We start from the raw sequence: 18,537 nt of genomic DNA on the forward strand, positions 1-18,537 counted from the left end.
TTGAGAAAGAAAGAAAGAAAGATAGTGCTAAGTCGTGTCTGACTCTTGTGACGCTGTGGACTGTAGCCTGCCAGGCTCCTCTGTCCATGGGATTCTCCAGGCAAGAATACTGGAGTGGGTTGCCATTTCCTTCTCCAGAGGATCTTCCTGACCCAGGAATCGAGCCCAGGTCTCCAGCACTGCAGGAAGATTCTTTACCAACTGAACTAAGCAGGAAGCCCCAATACTTTGAGAGCCAGTGCAATAAACTGTACTTTCTCAGTTAATGACTATATTGAATCAGTTTTAGAAAGGGTGATTCCTGCTATGGGCAAGACATTTTAAAGAAATTGCAAAGAGTGGCAGTGGGGAAGGAAACTTGTATTCTCCCATTAACTCAATTTAAATGATATCAATTTTCAACTTAAGTTCATAAATTGCTCTTAGCTAGCCAAGATTACATATTAATTATTTTTCCAAATTTACTTTTTCAAACTAAGAAGAGAAAGCAACAGGTCATACAAATGTTTACATTTTACAGTGGCTTTATAGTTTATAAAGCCTCTTTCTGCATCCACCTGATGTCATTTATCTCTTAGAAGCTGCTTTATATAGGAGGAAACCTTGGAGCAGAGAGGGGACTTGCCAAGACTGCCATCAGTAACCAGGCTTCCTTGTGACAAGCAATGTGCTCATAGGACAATTCTGCTCTGGCTCTAATGAAAAAAACATCTCTCTTTCAAAAGCTGGCTTTCCAACCTAGGAACAGGGGACTCTTTATTTATTTTCACTTTTCCAAATGCAAGATATAGCAAATATAAGAGACATGAACTGGACATTTCATTTGACACAGCATGTATTATGGCTGCAGGAAGAGCAGACTGAAAATACAAAGCAAAAAAAATCAGAATTCTATCTGTTTTATAATTAAGGAACAGTCCGGGTAGTGGTAGTAGTAAAGAACCCACCTACCAATGCAGGAGACTTAGGAGACTCAGGTTCCATCCCTGGGTTGGGAAGTTCCCCTGGAGGAGGCCATGGCCACCCACTCCAGTATTCTTGCCTGGCGAATCCAACGGACAGAAAAGCCTCACGTGCTATGGTCAATAGGGTCTCAAAGAGTTAGACATGACTGAAGTGACTTAGCATGCACAGAGTGAATCATTAAATGAATAATGAAACAATTGAACTTGTAAGAATTCTTTTCTAGTGCCTATACTTTTGGAATTCCCACTCTCTGTCATCCAGGGGACACACCTACCATGTTTTGAGACAGCAGGAGAAGCAGTGGAAATGAAATCATGGTCCCAGATTCCCGATGCAACAGTGCACTCTTTAGAAGTTGCAGATACCTGGTTAGCTCAACATTTTATGGAACGATCATGATGTGGTTCCCGCAGATTGCCTGGTCATCAACCACAATATTCCAGGCCCCAAAGCTGCTGCATTCCACTTGTTTCACTTCAAAGCTCTTCTTGCCCATGTTGTCCATGGCGCCACGTGGGGTGTCCACATCCATCACTGCTGCCACATTGGAACCACGCCCTCTGTGGTCCTCACTGCCTTTTTTTGTTCAACCATGAAGGAAATTAAAAAAAAAAAAAAAACTCTGCTTCATTGACTACACTAAAGCCTTTGACAGTGTGGATCACAAAAAACTAGAAAATTCTTAAAGAGATGGGACTACCAGACCACCTTACCTGCTTCCTGAGAAATCTGTATGCAGATCAACAAGCAACATGTAGAATCAGACATGGAACAATGGACTGGCTCAAAATTGGGAAAGGAGTATATCAAAGCTGTATGTTGTCACCCTGCTTATTTAACTTATATGTAGAGTACATCGTGTGAAATGCCAGGATGCATGAAGCACTAGCTGGAATCAGGATTGCTGTGAGAAATATCAACAACCTTAGATATGTACCTGATACAAATTTAATGGCAGAAAGTGAAAAGTAATGAAAGAGCCTCTTGACAAAAGTGAAAGAGGAGAGTAAAAAGATGGGTTAAAACTCAACATTCAAAAAACAAAGATCATGGCATCCAGTCCCATCACTTCACGGCAAATAGATGGGTAAAAAGTGGAATCAGTGACAGATTTAATTTTCTTGGTCTCCGTAATCACTGTGGATGGTGACTAAGCCACAAAATTAAAAGATGCGTGGACCTTGGAAGAAAAGCTATGACAAACCTAGACAGCATATTAAAAAGCAGAGACATCACTTTGCTGATGAAAGTCTGTATCGTCAAAGTAGTCATGTATGGATGTTGAGAGTTGGTCAATAAAGGAGGCTGAGTGCTGAAAAAATGATGCTTTCGAACTGTGGTGCGGGAGATCTTGAAAATACTTTGGACAGCAAGGATATAAAACCCAGTCAATCCTAAAGGAAATCAACACTGAACATTTATTGGAAGGACTGATGCTGAGACAGAAGCTCCAATACTTTGGTCATCTGATGAGAAGAGCCAGCTCATTGAAAAAGACCCTGATGCTAGGAAAGATTGAGGGCAGGAGGAGAAGGAGGCGACAAAGGATGACATGGTTGGATAGCACTACTGACTCAATGAACATGAGTTTGAGCAAAGTCAGTGACATAGTGAAGGACAGGAAAGCCTGGTGTGCTGCAGTCCATGTGGGCACAGAGTCAGATGCAACTTAGTGAACAACAACAAATGAGCTGAAATGGCTTTACATTTTAAAATTATTTTTGAAAGTAAGAGTAATAATATTCCACAATGTTCAGAATTATATGAAATTTAAATTCCAGTGTGCAGGTGGTGCAGTGGTAAAAGAATCCACCTCCCAATGCAGGGGGCACAAGAGACATGAGTTCAGTTCCTGGGTTGGGAACATCCCCTGGAGAAGAGAATGGCAACCTACTCCAATAGTCTTGCCTGGAAAAATCCACTCACAGAGAAGCCTGGTGGGATAGAGTCCATGGGGTCACAAAGAGTCAGACAACACTGAGCGCACACATGGCAATGGTCATAAGCAAAGTTTCAGTGGAACACATTCACATTCATTTCTGTCTTGTTTAATGCCCACTTTTATATTATAGCAGAGTTGAATCTGTAACAGAGACCATGTGTGGTATCGTCAATTCAAACGCATTGGCTGTCTCAGTGTATTCTACATTGCAGTGATGCAGTTATAAACAGCGATCTATATCACTGTACTGTAATTTTTTTGTTGTTGTTTAACTAACTGCATATTCATCAGGTCAGAACTGATGGACTTCATATGGTGCGTGTTTAAGGCTTAGTGGAGTGTGGATTATTTTGTTATCAAATTAGGTGCCAAAGCATTGTGTATTTTCCCAATGACATTTTAGTTGGGTAGACAAAGTAATCCCCACTCCCATACCCCAGATGTGAAGTGAAAGTCATTCAGTTGTGTCCAACTCTTTGCGACCCCATGAACTATAAAGCCCATGGAATTCTCCAGGCCAAAATACTGGAGTGGGTAGCCTTTCCCTTCTACAGGGGATCTTCCCAATCCAGGGATCCAACCCAGGTCTCCCACATTGCAAGCATATTCTTTATCAGCTGAGCCATAAGGGAAGCCCAAGAATACTGGAATGGGTAGCCTATCCCTTCTCCAGTGGATCTTCCTGACCCAGGAATCGAACCAGGGTATCCTACTTTGCAGGCAAATTCTTTACCAACTGAGCTGCCAGGAAAGTCAAACCCTGGATATCCATACTCTAATCCCTGGAACGTATGAATTTGTTATTTACATGTCAAAAGGAACTTTGCATACATAAAGTAAAAATATTAAGGAAAAAAAAAGGACTTTGCAGATGCAACTAATTTAAGTGTCTTGCAATAGGTAATTTAAAATTTAATCTCTATTCAAGACTTTATTTATAAATGTTTAGATTAACAGCATTTTGTACATCAAATCAAGGGCACAACAGTGTGAATAAATCCTGTCAGAAAAATAAGACTCTTTGTAAATAAGGGAACTGCATGTCTATAAGCCAGTCTTGAGTTGCTTGACTGATACCTTGTAACTTTTTTTCTTTTGTTTTTGCAAATATATACACACATCAGCAAGTCAGGGTCCCTGGGGGAATCCCTTGGGATGCAACAGTGTAAGCAAAATAGATCGCTGTTAATGTTTTTTTAACAGAATGCACCAAACTGCTCTAGGGTTCCCATTATAAAAAGCAGAAATCACTTGCATTTCTATACAACAATGAAATTGTTGCATTTCTATTTTTCTGACAATTAAAAATCAGAAAGAGAAATTAAGGAATCAATCCCATTCACCATTGCAACAAAAAGAATATCTAGGAATAAACTTACCTAAAGAGACAAAAGAACTGTACACAGAAAATTATGACACTAATGAAAGAAATCAAAGTTGACATAAACAGATGGAGAGATATTCTATGTTCCTGGGTGCTGCTGCTGCTGGGTAGGAGAATCAATATTGTGAAAATGACTATACTACCAAATGCAATCTACAGATTCAACACAATCCCTGTCAAATTACCAATGGTATTTTTCACAGAACTAGAACAAAAATTTCACAATTCATATGGACACACAAAAGACCTAGAATAACCAAGCAGTCTTGAGAAAGAAAAATGGAGAAAGAGGAATCAACCTTTCTGATTTCAGATTATACTACAAAGCTACAGTAACCAAGACAGTAATGTACTGGCACACAAAAACAGAAATATAGACCGATGGAACAAGACAGAAAACCCAGAAATAAACCCATGCACCTATGGGTACCTTATTTTTGACAAAGGAGGCAAGAATATACAACGGGGCAAAGACAGCCTTTTCAATAAATGGTGCTGGGAAAACTGGACAGCTGCATGTAAAGGAATGAAATTAGGACACTTCCTAACACCATACACAAAGATAAACACAAAATGGATTAAACACCTAAATGGAAGACCAGAAACTATGAAACAGAGGAAAACATAGGTAGACACTCGATGACATAAATTAAAGCAAGACCCTCTGTTACCCACCTCCTAGAGTAATGGAAGTAAAAACAAAAGTAAACGAGTGGGACCTGATTAAACTTAAAAGCTTTTGCACAGCAAAGGAAACTATAAACAAGGTGAAAAGACGATCCTCGTAGTGGGAGAAAATAATAGCAAATGAAACAACTGACAAAGGATTAATTTCCAAAAGATACAAACAGCTCGTACAACTCAATGCCAGAAAAACAAACTCAACCAAAAAGTGGGAAAAAGACCTAAACAGACACTTCTCCAAAGAAGACATACAGATGGCTAACAAACACATGAAAAAATGCTCAACATCGCTCATTATTAGAGAAATGCAAATCAAAACCACAATGAGATTATCACCTCACACTGGTCAGAATGGCCATCATCAAAAAGTCTACAAACAATTTAAATGCTGGGAAGAGTGTGGAGAAAAGGGAGCACTCTTGTACTGTTTGTGGGAATGTAAATTGATACAGCCACTATGGAAGATGGTATGGAGATTCCTTAAAAAACTAGGAATAAAACCACCATATGACCCAGGAATTCCATCCTAGGCATATACCCTGAGGAAACCAAAATTTAAAAAGACACATGTATCCCATTGTTCATGGCAACACTATTTATGATAGCTAGAACATGGAACCAATCTAGATGTCCATTGACAGATGAATGGATAAAGAAGTTGTGGTACATATACACAACGGAATATTCAGTTCAGTTCAGTTCATTGCTCAGTTGTGTCTGACTCTTTGTGACCCCATGAATCCCAGCACGCCAGGCCTCCCTGTCCATCACCAACTCCCGGAGTTCACTCAGACTCCCGTCCATCAAGTCAGTGATGCCATCCAGCCATCTCATCCTCTGTCGTCCCCTTCTCCTCCTGCCCCCAATCCCTCCCAGCATCACAGTCTTTTCCAATGAGTCAACTCTTCGCATGAGGTGGCCAAAGTACTTGGAGTTTCAGCTTTAGCATCATTCCTTCCAAAGAAATCCCAGGGCTGATCTCCTTCAGAATGGACTGGTTGGATCTCCTTGCAGTCCAAGGGACTCTCAAGAGTCTTCTCCAACACCACAGTTCAAAAGCATCAATTCTTCGGTGCTCAGCCATAAAAAGGAATGCATTTGAGTCAGTTCTAATGAGGTGGATGAACCTAGAATCTATTATACAGAGAGAAGTCAGAAAGAGAAAGATAAATATGTATTCTAACATATATATATGGAATCTACAAAAATGGTACTGAAGAATTTATTTTCAGGGCAGCAATGGAGAAACAGACATGGAGAATAGATTTACGGACATGGGGAGAGGGGAGGAGAGGGCGAGATGTATGGAAAGAGTAACATGGAAACTTACATTACCATATGTAAAATAGATAGCCAATGGGAATTTGCTGTATGGCTCAGGAAACTCAAACAGGGGCTCTGTATCGACCTAGAAGGGTGGGATGGGAAGGCAGATGGGAGGGAGGTTCAAAAGGGAATGGATATATGTATGCCCATGGCTGATTCATGTTGAGGTTTGACAGAAAACAATAAAATTCTGTAAAACAATTATCCTTCAATAAAAAAAATTTTTTAAGAAAGCTAAAGGCAAAGATAGAAATGAGTCTACAAATTAATCAAATCTTATTTTCCACACATCCCAAGTTTGGGTTTTGTTTAACATTAACTCTACAATACCACCCTATTACTCTATGCATGTTTGCAACCCAGAAAGATGTATTTTTTTTACTTTGGTGTCTGTTAAAATGGATTTTAAATATATAACTTAAACACTGCAGCTGAGCTGAGTGCATTATATGCTGAGGTTTACCTGTCCTATTTCAAACAACTTCTCAATTCCCAGCCTGAAACATGAAGTCAATTAGAAATCAATGAACAGAAGTGGAGAACTTGTTAAAATTTAAGTTTATTGTCTTAAGAAATAAGATTGCTTCCTTTCAATACAGTATTCTCTCAGTGGCCAAATCACCTAGTACAAAGTAATAACTTACTTTGTATCAATATAAACACTGAAACACCATTAGAAACACTTTCCTTTTTACAAAACAATTTATGCTGATTTTATGATGTAAAATAGCCTCTAATACTAAGAACACAAAAAGTATCTTAAATTATTTCCCTGAAGTGTTAAAAATGCACAGTTTAAAATCCCTTAATGGAAGACCTTTAGTAGCTCTGGCTGTCTGGTTCAGAATCTCATTATTCCAAACAGACACTGAGACCATTATTATCCTAGTGGTTCTAAGGTAATCACTATGGCCCTTATTAAAGGGGAGGAAAGATAGTCAATCAGAGGAGAAAATGGAACGATGGAAGTAAATGTTGGAGTAATGTAATTACTGGCTGAGGCCACAAGCCAAAACTCCTCTAGAGGCTGTGAAGGTCTGCCTACAATGCAGGAGACCCTGGATTGCAGGTCAAGGGTCTTCTGCAATCTTGCAATGCAGGTTCAATCCCTGGATCAGGAAGATCCCCTGGAGAAGGGAATGGCAACCCACTCCAGTATTCTTGCCTGGAGAATCCCACAAACAGAGGAGCCTGGTGAGCTACAGTCTATGGGGTTGCAAAGATTTGGACACAACTGAAGCAATTTAGCATGCATGCATACAGAGGCTGCGAGAGGCAGAGAACTGGATTGTCCCATAGAACCTCTGTAAGGAACATAGACTTTGATTTTAGCCAGTTCGACTCACTTTGAATTTTTAATCTCCAGAACTGTAAAAGAATAAATTGTGTTGTGTTAAGTCACTAAGTTTGTGGTGTTACAGCAGCAATAGGAAGCTGATATTGTATGTCTTGATATTACCAGAGTACACACTGAAATATTCCCAACTGACAGGAAAATATTGTCCAGAAAAATTAGAAAGTTTAAAAACAAAATACCTTAACACAGTAGAGTTCCTTCACAAAAGTAAAGAAAAAATAATTAGGTTGCAACCTAAATAAATTTTCCAATGGCTCATTTGTTAGCCAAGCAAGAAAGCTGTTTACTTATGTTGAGTTAATTAGATTGTGTTTGATTATGGCTGAAAAAAAATGCATCCAGAAAAAAATAATTCAAAGCTATTACCCTTTTGATGAGAACAATTGCTCAAAAAGTTAAGGATGATGGAAACTGAAGGAAAGTTACAGAGCTCTAAATAGCCCGGAGTTAAAACTCCCCTCTGGGTCCTCCCCACCATTGTATACAAAACAAAGAACTCTCTCACCCGAAGGAAAAAAAAAGGACATTAAGGTTGATTACATCCAACTCCCAGCAGGTCCCAGCCTCTGGCCTATCTCCAGAATTCCTTGCCCCAGCTGTTTAAGAGATAATTAACCCAAACAACCTTGGAGAAGAACAGACACCCTTAAGACAGTAGATTTCCATGCCTATATGTACTTACTCTTTTCTTGGGTTAGTGCAGCAGCTCACTAATCTGACTGCTGCCTCTTCCTGCCTCATTAAAGGTGATCTGTTCCTGTAAAGTGCCGGTCTCATTTTTCCAAACCTTGCCTTCTCTACCCTTAACCCTACAGAAACAACATCAAGAGTTGACAAAAACATTAATAATAACGTAGATGATTTTCAGTGGTTTGTTCTTGATCTTTGATAAGTGAATACTACCTGTGCTACCAGCTGCTCATTGGATGTTGAGTTTTAAGCTACTGAATCATCTGAGTAGAAATACAGGTGAGTATCTTTCCAGAGAAGTTGAGAAAATATTAATTCAATACAACATGAAGTGGAATCTTCTAAGATGTATTACAACTGATGATGGTAAAAATCTGTGTGGATCAGAAAAAGGTTCTGTGGACAAATGAACAAAAATAGTGAAAAAATATTTAAAGCCTATGGCTGTTAATTGTCTTATTTATGAGCAAAGTCTTTGCAGAAAGTATTTGAATCTATTATGTGTTGTTGGAACATAAGTATCAACAACATATCCCATTTGCTTTCATGGATTTATCCATAATCACTTCCATACATTTCTGTCAGGAATAGAAACTGGATTTCTTACTTTTCCCTACTACATGGTAGTTTAGTAGTGGATGGATGGTTTAGTAGCTTTAATATTTTACTGTCAAATTAAACAGATTCAAAATTGAAATGTTCCTGAATAAGAAAAGCAGTGCTCAGCCACTATTGTCAAAAACTAAATTACTTTGGAAAACCACTTTTTCCACAGAATTGATAATGTTTACTGAATTCAACCTAGAATTTGAAGGCAAAATACCACTTAGGTATGAAACACATACACTATGAAGTCATTTCCATAACACCCTAATGTTTGAGCCACAAGTAATGTCAAGCTGCTTTATACACTTTCTGTGCTGTAAATTTAAAACAAAAAACCAAATCTCCACTCCCACACAAATTTGCAGTGATATACTTTTCCAGCTCAGACTCCTGTAGCAGCAATATTTTAGACATAGCAATGCAAGTACAAAAATTTCCTTATTTCAAAATCCATACAGTTGATCAGTTAAGGAGCTTCCTTCTAATCTTCATCAGAAGTGATTAGTTTGCAATGTAATGACAAGTTAAAAGGCAAGAGAAGAATCTAATAGAATCCTAAATCTACGTCTTAAGATATGAATATGGCCAATTAAAATCATACACTCATGGACTGATATCGGTATTGGCAGAACTTATCATGTGAAAAGATGAAATATGAAAAAATATCTTAATACAGAGTAGCATTACTCTACTCTGCAACCATTTTGATTATAAGGAAAGTAATTTTAAGCCTCAATTAAGCAAAATTATATCCCTCAACAAAATAATCCAATTTTTCTCACTGGGAGGCTTGTATTACAAAGAAATATACTTAGTTATTATATTTTTGAATTTTATCAGAACAGTATTTGCTGAAATTTATTTTCTCTCTTGTTCAGTAAATACCTATATAATATATTTGATTTTTCCTCTTGACTGGCAAGGCTTAAAATATTTACTGTCTGGCCCTTCAAAGAAAATGTTTTTTACTTTGATATAGAAGAGGTTGAGCTATCCGATACCAGGAGACTAGAATGCTAATCGCTAGATGGTGAGCTGATCGCTCAACACTCAGTTGGACTGCTGAATAAGAAATTAACTTTCATTGTGGTAAGCCACCAAGGTTTGTGGGTTGTTTGTTGCAACAACCAGTGCTACTTACCGTGACTAAAACAACCTTTTAATTATGATTGAAATTCACATTTAAGGAAACCTCAGAAACCATGAGAATTTCCAGGAAATACTAAGTCACTTTGGGAAAAAGCTATAGATGCATTATCTTAGCAAAGTATTAAATCAGCACAGGGAATTCATCTTTCATTAAGTCAGCCAACATTGTTCAAGGCACTGTGAGGAAGGTTATATGCAAGGTTGATTTGATATTTCTCTGTGAATTATAAATTCCCAATTATTTTTGAACTGAGTAATCTAATGCATTTAAATCAGTTGATCATTAGAAGCCAAATGTAATCATTTGTTCAATGGAAATCTTCACTTAGATGAAGAAAGAACATGCTTTTTTGCTCTTCTAAATGAGGAATTTCTCATCCCTTGGAGTGATGCTAAACTTTTCCTTGCTTGCAAACTAGACAAGAATACATTGTGAGGTCTGAATAGGACATTACTTTGAAATACCCCCAGAGAGAGCACTGGGCAAACTTCTGTAATAAAATGCAGCCACCAAATTGTCAATATTTTGTCCAATTGCATGGAGAACTAGGGAAAGCAAATCACTGAGGAAAGAATTTTTTTTTTCCATTTGGCATTGTGAAGTGAACAATTACCTGAGGTGATAAGTATTTCACTTTCTGATTCAGAATAGAGTCAGGTCCATAAAATTAAATCATATAAGCAAAGCTCAATGTTTCTTTTAAAATCACATATTTTAAAACTATTTTCTAGATGTGTTTAATATGACTATGTATCCTAGGTCTCATCCTGTTAATTCTAATGAATTTTCCCCCAAATGTTCCTAAGTATGAGAATCCATTGGGCAAGTGTTTTTTAGTATGTCTGTTTTGGTACCCAGAAACGGATTCATTAGGTCAAGTGAAAGTCTAAGAGTCTGTACTTTCACAAATTCACCTTGGAGGTTAAAGTGGATGTTGCATAATATGAATTGGGTTCACTCAGCCTGCATTTTGCCTTCTTCGACTCTTATAGCTAGAGTTCTGGCGCAAACTATTTGACTATTTAAAATGAACTTGCCGAAAATTTGGAAGGTGAAAGCAAAGTGGAAGACATCTTTCTACCCTTTTTCGGGTACCCTATTTCTGCCCTCAAGCATGGTTATAGTCATGAGTTTTCTCGGGTAATATTTCATTTTCTGTTACCCAGTTTTCTGTGTGTTAAACAGTGGCAGTTTCTGAGGTAATAGTGGGGTCCCTTTTCTCTGGCACAGTTCCAGTGTTGACTTACAGTTCTAGAATGTTACTGGAGGCCCAAACAGGAAAGTATCTGTTTGTATAACATCTAACTATTTTGTAGGCATCTAATTCTCTGCCTCATGTCAGTTCCTGCTTGAAATACCCTGAGCTGTTTCTGTTTCTTAAACTCAACTGTGACCAATAAAGAATATGACATCAATGTTAACACCATGCAGCAGTGAGTTCTAGAGCAGTACAATTGTTTCTATCTCTTAGAAACATTCTTTTCTCACTGTACAGGGATGTGCTTCTGAGAAGATTCATTAATGGCACCAAGATGACCTTGAGATCCTGGGTTGACATTTGGGCAGCAACTATGCTAGCCTGCTGATTCCCTGGACCACCTCCCTTCCCAGCACACACCTCAGAGCATCAAGGATCATAGTAAACCTTCTTACCACTGCTTCCAGGTGTAGAGAAGACCATTAGGCAGAAACCACAGACCCGTACTAGAAGAACTGAAAACTTGATAGATATGGGAAGGCCATCCAAGTATAAACTTCTTAAGGGCAGATAATTTTGACTGTTTTTTTTTAATGTTACAGTCATCACACCTAGCACAGTGCCTGACAGTCAATTATAATTACATAAAGCATTTTATTAACTGATGAACCGTCAGTAAAGATTTCTTGAACAATGAATTAGTATGTTATGCCTCGTGTAGTCACTCATGTCCAACTCTTTGCCACCCCAGGGACCATAGCCCACCAGGCACCAGTCCACTCCGTGGACTCTGTCCATGGGGAGTCTCTAGCTACCAGAGAAGCACAAGAATACTGGAATGGGTAGCCTATCCCCCCTCCAGGGAATCTTCTCGACCCAGGAATCAAACTGGGATCTCCTGATTTGGATTCTTTACCAGGGAAGCCCAATGAACTAAAAGGTGTATAGTACACACCTATATATAGTACAGTACTAAAGTACAGTACTTTACTTTAGTATAGCATAGTACTAAAAGGTGTTACTACTTCTTATCAAGGTAAAAATTCCAGAGCCTTGTCTTTCTTCAAGGCTTGGATGGTATATTAGGGCTTAAAAAAAAAAAGGAACGTTCAGGGTGTAGAAACAAGCATTGGATATAAGTAGCCTGGAATTTTATTTACCAACCTAAATCTCTGAGTACTATGATTTCCACCTCTTTGCCTTGCCCACTGGGCTGGCCACTCTGAGATCCTATGTTGTGTTTCAAAGTCACTCTGAGTTAGTATTGGTCACAGACAGTCCCTCAAGTTATGTCCTAGAAATGACTCTGGTACCTTCTATTGGAACCAAGCCTAGCTTTGCATGGTTTTAATTTTCTAAGCCCCTTACAACTAAGTAAGTGAAGTGGGTATTGAAGTGAAAGCTGGTCTTAGTAACAGGAACAAAATCTAAATTATCAAAATCAGCATGCACATTTAGTGTCAAGTTACTATTAGGTAACCTAAAATTAAGGCCCAGAACACTAGGCTAGTGCATAAATCCCTTTTGGCGAAGATCAAGATTATCCCAAGAAACTTTCATATGGCTGGGATTGGTGGTGGACATTGAAATATAAGAGCTAAGATAAGAAGTAAGTTATACAAGTTGATATAAACTCTGCTGCAGAAAATTTTATTTTATTCATTTATATCAGTCCCATTTGCTGACCTTTATCATCAAACATGAATTCCCAGGTTTGAATAGAGGGGAGCTCTGAGACAAGAATACCCAAGCAATATTATGTCTTGCCAAATGATTTGAATCTTTCTGTTGGGATTCCCTCACTCCCATTATCATTTCTGTATTTACTCTTTAAAACCATGGTCCAATGTGAAAAAAAAAAAAAAAACCCTTCAGCCCAGCTGAGCTGTATTGGCATTTAAAAAATGACCTATGATTGTAAGATAGATAAAATTAAACATGAAGAAAATATAAACCACATATAAACTATACATTTCCCTGAGAAAAAAACTCCCTTCTAGCCTTCATAAGGCCTGATATATTTTCACCTAACTTGGCTTCCAGCTCTCTTTGATTCATTCTTATTTCCATGAAACAGAATGCACCTGTCCTCAGATATGCTGATAAATTTCCCCATTTTCTTACTTTGGCAACAAATCTTCTATTCTGGTGAATATTAAAATTGCTCTTATACAACTCAGTCTTTCTAAGGTTTGGCTTCCCTGATGGCTTGGTGGATAAAGAATTCATGCGTTATGTAGGAGACACAAGAGATGTGGGTTCAATCCCTGGTTGGGAAGATCCCCTGGAGAAGGGCATAGCAACCCACTACAGTATTCTTGCCTGGAAAATCCCTTGAATTGAGGAACCCAGCAGGCTACAGTCCAAAGGGTGGTAAAGAGTCAGACACATTGAGTGAGTATGCGCAATGCATGACAGTCTTTCTAAACTGCTTAGCACACATCAAAACAAAAGGCTAGACTTAATTTTTGTGATTCAGTTTCCAACCACTGCTTGAACTTACCAATCAGTGTTTGAATAGCAAACATTTGTTGGAATCCTTACAGGTATCAAGCTTTATGCAAAGTTCTAAGCATATGATCATGAGTGGCCACTGCCTTTCCCATCAAAAAGCTGTCTGTGGTACCATGGATAGAGCCACAAAATCAACTAAAAGGCAAGGCATGATATGACTTGAATTGGGAACTGAATTATCAAAATAATTACCAAATATGGCAGGTTTTGCAAAAATTAAGGTTTAAGATCAGAAGTAAAGAATTAGAGAGTGAACTTACGGTTGCCAGAAGGAAGGATTTAGGGAAGGGATAGCCAGGGAGTTTGGGATGGACAGGTATACACTGCTATATTTAAACAGAATAACCAAAAATGACCTACTGTATAGCACAGGAATTCTGCTCAGTGTTATGTGGAAGCTTGGATGGGAGGGAGTTTGGGGGAGAATTGATACTTGTACACGTATGGCTGAGTTCTTTTGCTGTCCAGCTGAAACTATAACAACATTGTTAATCAGTTATATTCCAATACAAAATAAAAAAGTTTTTAAAAAAATGAAGGTTGAGATTCTTCTCATAGAACAGAGCATTGGATATAGCAAATAGCCACTGGGACATTTAAATTGCAGCAGGACTGGACTGTAATATCTGAGATAGAGCTGTTTTCTAAATCAGATGACACCAGTTTTGAAAGTGGTTCTTTGGTTGTCCAAAAAAAAAGAGTTGATTTAAAGGTTTATATGACTTTGGCCATCTTTCTATTGTTTTATTTTAAATTACACACAAAAATTTCTTTTCTTTGGACAAGGGATAATTAACATATAGTCATAATTTTGACAGTGTTATATCAATATTTTTAAACTTAATATTAAAAATCCAGGGTCACAGTGACTTTAGATAATTTGCATTTAAGTTTTTTATAATCTCTTTGATTTCAAATGAGTAACCTATCAGTAAAACACTGGACTATAGGTATGCAAAGTATTTGGAAGTTAAATTTTAATAACAAATAGGTTCTACAGACCTATTCTTTCCAAATCTCTAGAGATCAGGAATGAAGAATGCAGTCAACTTGCAAGTTTTTATTAAATATTCTCTGTACTGTTTAGTGTTTTTGTTAGGGGAAGCCCACTGATTGAAACTGCCCACCCTGGCCAGGCACCATAGTAAGCATTTGCATGAGTTGTTTTATGACAGAAGATCCTGGTAAGGAATATGGAACTAATAAGCCACCACCAACCGGAAGAGTTCAGGAAAGGTCGAAAGGGGACACCGCATGTCCATCCACTTCCCAGAATCCCTCTCACTAGCATCCATCTTGGCTGAGCGATGCGTGCACCACCAGGAAAGACTCTGAATTAGAATGATTGGTCAAAGACCACCCGGAAACTAATCCCATCACCATAAAACCCGACATTGCGAGCCATGTGGCAGAGCTGTTCTCCTGGGTTCCCTTACCTTACTGCTCTCCACCTGGGTGCCCTTTCCCAATAAAATCTCTTGCTTTGTGAGCACACGTGTCTCCTCGGACAATTCATTTCCGAGTGTTAGACAAGAGCCCAGTTTCCGGCCCTGGAAGGAGTCCTCCTTCCTGCAACATTTTTATTTTCAACAATAGACATATTTTCATTAAATATGTTTTTTCATATATTATATATATTTTCATTTCATTAAAAAGTTTATTTAAAAATAATTCTTACAAACTTTCCTCACTTGGGTGCTAAATATTTCCTCTCAGTTTCTCTAACCATGAAACCATTTCACTTGTATTTGGCAAGACAAAGGTGAAGAGTTTTGTTACAAGTCATTGTGAGAATGCATACAACTGTTTAAATGTTTTTGAAACTTTTAAATTTGCTGTCAACACTTACATGGCATCAATGAATAATCCTGGGAATTTTTGAATACTGTTTCCTCATTTTCCTTATGAGATTCAGAAAAGAGAACTGACGTACATAGGAGGATATACTTCCTTAGTTTATGACAATGGGAATATAACCCAAAATGTTAAGACACTTTTATAATAACACAGCTGTCTCTTTAATTAGTTATGAAATAAACACAGGTATCTTTTGAAACAAAAGTTGTAAGTAAAAAATTCTTTATATCCCAGAAGTATAAATAGATCTGTGATAAAAATGATACAAAATCTCAATGTTCTACTTTAGGATATACTAAGAAAATTTTGTTTAACATCAGTGTTGGACTTGAGTGATAAACAAGGTAGCATCTAATCTTAAGTCAACATAATACCCTAATAATATATTACAGTTTTTTCAATCCATAAGCATTTAAAATTAATTTTTATGTTAGTTTCTGCTGTACAGCAAAGTGAATCAGCTATACATGCCCATATTTTTTGGATTTCCTCCCCATTTAGGTCACCAAAGAGCACTGAGTAGGGTTCTCTATGCTACACAGTAGGTTCTCACTTTTTTACCTATTTTATACCAAGCAGTGTGTAAATGTCAATCCCAGTCTCCCAGTTCATCCCACCCCCTCCCACCCTGGTATCCACTCATCCATTCTCTGCATCTGTGTCTTTATTTCTGCTTTGCAAATAAGTTCATCTGTATTGATTTCCTAGATTCTACATATAAGCAATATATTATGATATTCATTTTCTGACTTACTTCACTCTATACGACAGTCTCTAGATCCATCCACATTTCTTCAAATTCTACTATTTTATTCCTTTTTATGGTTTATGGCAGCAAAAACAAGACTGGGAGCTGACTGTGACTCACATCATGAAGTCCTTATTGCAAAATTCAGACTTAAATTGAAGAAAGTAGGGAAAAACACTAGACCATTCAGGTATGACCCAAATCAAATCCTTTATGATTATACAGTGGAAGTGAGAAATAGATTCAAGGGATTATATCTGATAGAGAGAGTGCCTGAAGAACTATGGAGAGAGGTTCGTGACATTGTACAGGAGGCAGTGATCAAGACCATCCCCAAGAAAAAGAAATACAAAAAGGCAAAATGGTTGTCTGAGGAGGCCTTACAAATAGCTGAGAAAAGAAGAGAAGCTAAAGGCAAAGGAGAAAAGGAAAAATATACTCATTTGAATGCAGATTTCCAAAGAATAGCAAGGAGAGATAAGAAAGCCTTCCTCAGGGATCAATGTAAAGAAACAGAGGAAAACAATAGAATTGGAAAGACTAGAAATCTCTTCAAGAACATTAGAGATACCAAGGGAACATTTCTGCAAGGATGGACGCAATAAGGACAGAAATGGTATGGACATAACAGAAGCAGAAGATATTAAGAAGAGATGGCAAGAATACACAGAAGAATTACACAAAAAAGATCTTCCTGACCCAGATAACCACGATGGTGTGATCACTCACCTGGAGCCAGACATCCCAGAATCTGAAGTCAAGTGGGCCTTAGAAAGCATCACTACAAACAAAACTAGTGGAGGTGATGGAATTCCAGTTGAGCTATTTCAAATCCTGAAAGATGATGCTGTGAAAGTGCTGCACTCAATATGCCAGCAAATTTTGAAAACTCAGCAGTGGCCACAGGACTGGAAAAGGTCAGTTTTCATTCCAATCCCAAAGAAAGGCAATGCCAAAGAATGCTCAGACTACCGCACAATTGCACTCATCTCACATGCTAGTAAAGTAATGCTCAAAATTCTCCAATCCAGGCTTCAACAGTATATGAGCTGTGAACTTCCGGATGTTCAAGCTGAATTTAGAAAAGGCAGACAAACCAGAGATCAAATTGCCAACATCCATTGGATCATTGAGAAAAACATCTCCTTTTGCTTTATTGACTACACCGAAGCCTTTGACTGTGTGGATCACAACAGTGGAAAATTCTTAAAGGGAGGGGAATGACAAAGCACCTGACCTGCCTCCTGAGAAATCTGTATGCAGGTCAAGAAGCAACATTTAGAACTGGACATGGAACAACAGACTGGTTCCACATCGGGAAAGGAGTACCTCAAGGCTGTGTATTGTCACTCTGCCCCTGCTTATTTAACTTATATGAAGAGTACATCGTGCAAAATGCTGGACTGGATGAAGCACAAATTGGAATCAAGATTGCTGGGAGAAATATAAATAACCTCAGATACACAGATGACACCACCCTTATGGCAGAAAGTGAAGAAGAACCAAAGAGCCTCTTGATGAAAGTGAAAGAAGAGTGTGAAAAAAGTTGGCTTAAAACTCAACATTCAAAAAACTAAGATCATGGCATCCAGTCCCATCACTTCATGGCAAATAAATGAGGAAACAATGGAAACAGTGACAGACTTTATTTTTGGGGGCTCCAAAATCAATGCAGATGGTGACTGCAGCCATGATGTTAAAAGATGCTTGCTCCTTGGAAGAAAAGCTATGAGCAACCTAGACAGCATATTAAAAAGCAGAGACATTATTCTACCAGCAAAGGTCCATCTAGTCAAAACTAGTTTTTTCAGTAGTCATGTATGGATGTGAGAGCTGGACTATAAAGAAAGCTGAGCACCAAAGAATTGATGTTTTTGAACTGTGGTGTTGGAGAAGACTCTTGAGAGTCCCTTGCACTGCAAGGAGATCCAACCAGTCAATCCTAAAGGAAATCAGTCCTGAATATTGGAAGTACTCATGCTGAAGTTGAAACTCCAGTACATTGGCTAACTGATGCAAAGTACCAACTCATTGGAAAAGACCTTGATGCTGGGAAAGATTGAAGGCAGGAGGAGAAGGGGACGACAGAGGATGAGATGGTTGGATGGCATCACC

The 18,537-nt window shown here is 38.2% G+C and overlaps 1 pseudogene; it reads right to left on the bottom strand.

Annotated features, from left to right (window-relative positions):
* Nucleotides 1-1,185: 1,185 nt before the first annotated feature.
* On the bottom strand, nucleotides 1,186-1,542 carry LOC104983597 (annotated as a pseudogene).
* Nucleotides 1,543-18,537: the final 16,995 nt, after the last annotated feature.

The sequence above is a fragment of the Bison bison genome, unplaced genomic scaffold, assembly GCF_000754665.1.
Source record: "Bison bison bison isolate TAMUID 2011002044 unplaced genomic scaffold, Bison_UMD1.0 scf7180017862984, whole genome shotgun sequence".
Classification (NCBI taxonomy): domain Eukaryota; kingdom Metazoa; phylum Chordata; class Mammalia; order Artiodactyla; family Bovidae; genus Bison; species Bison bison.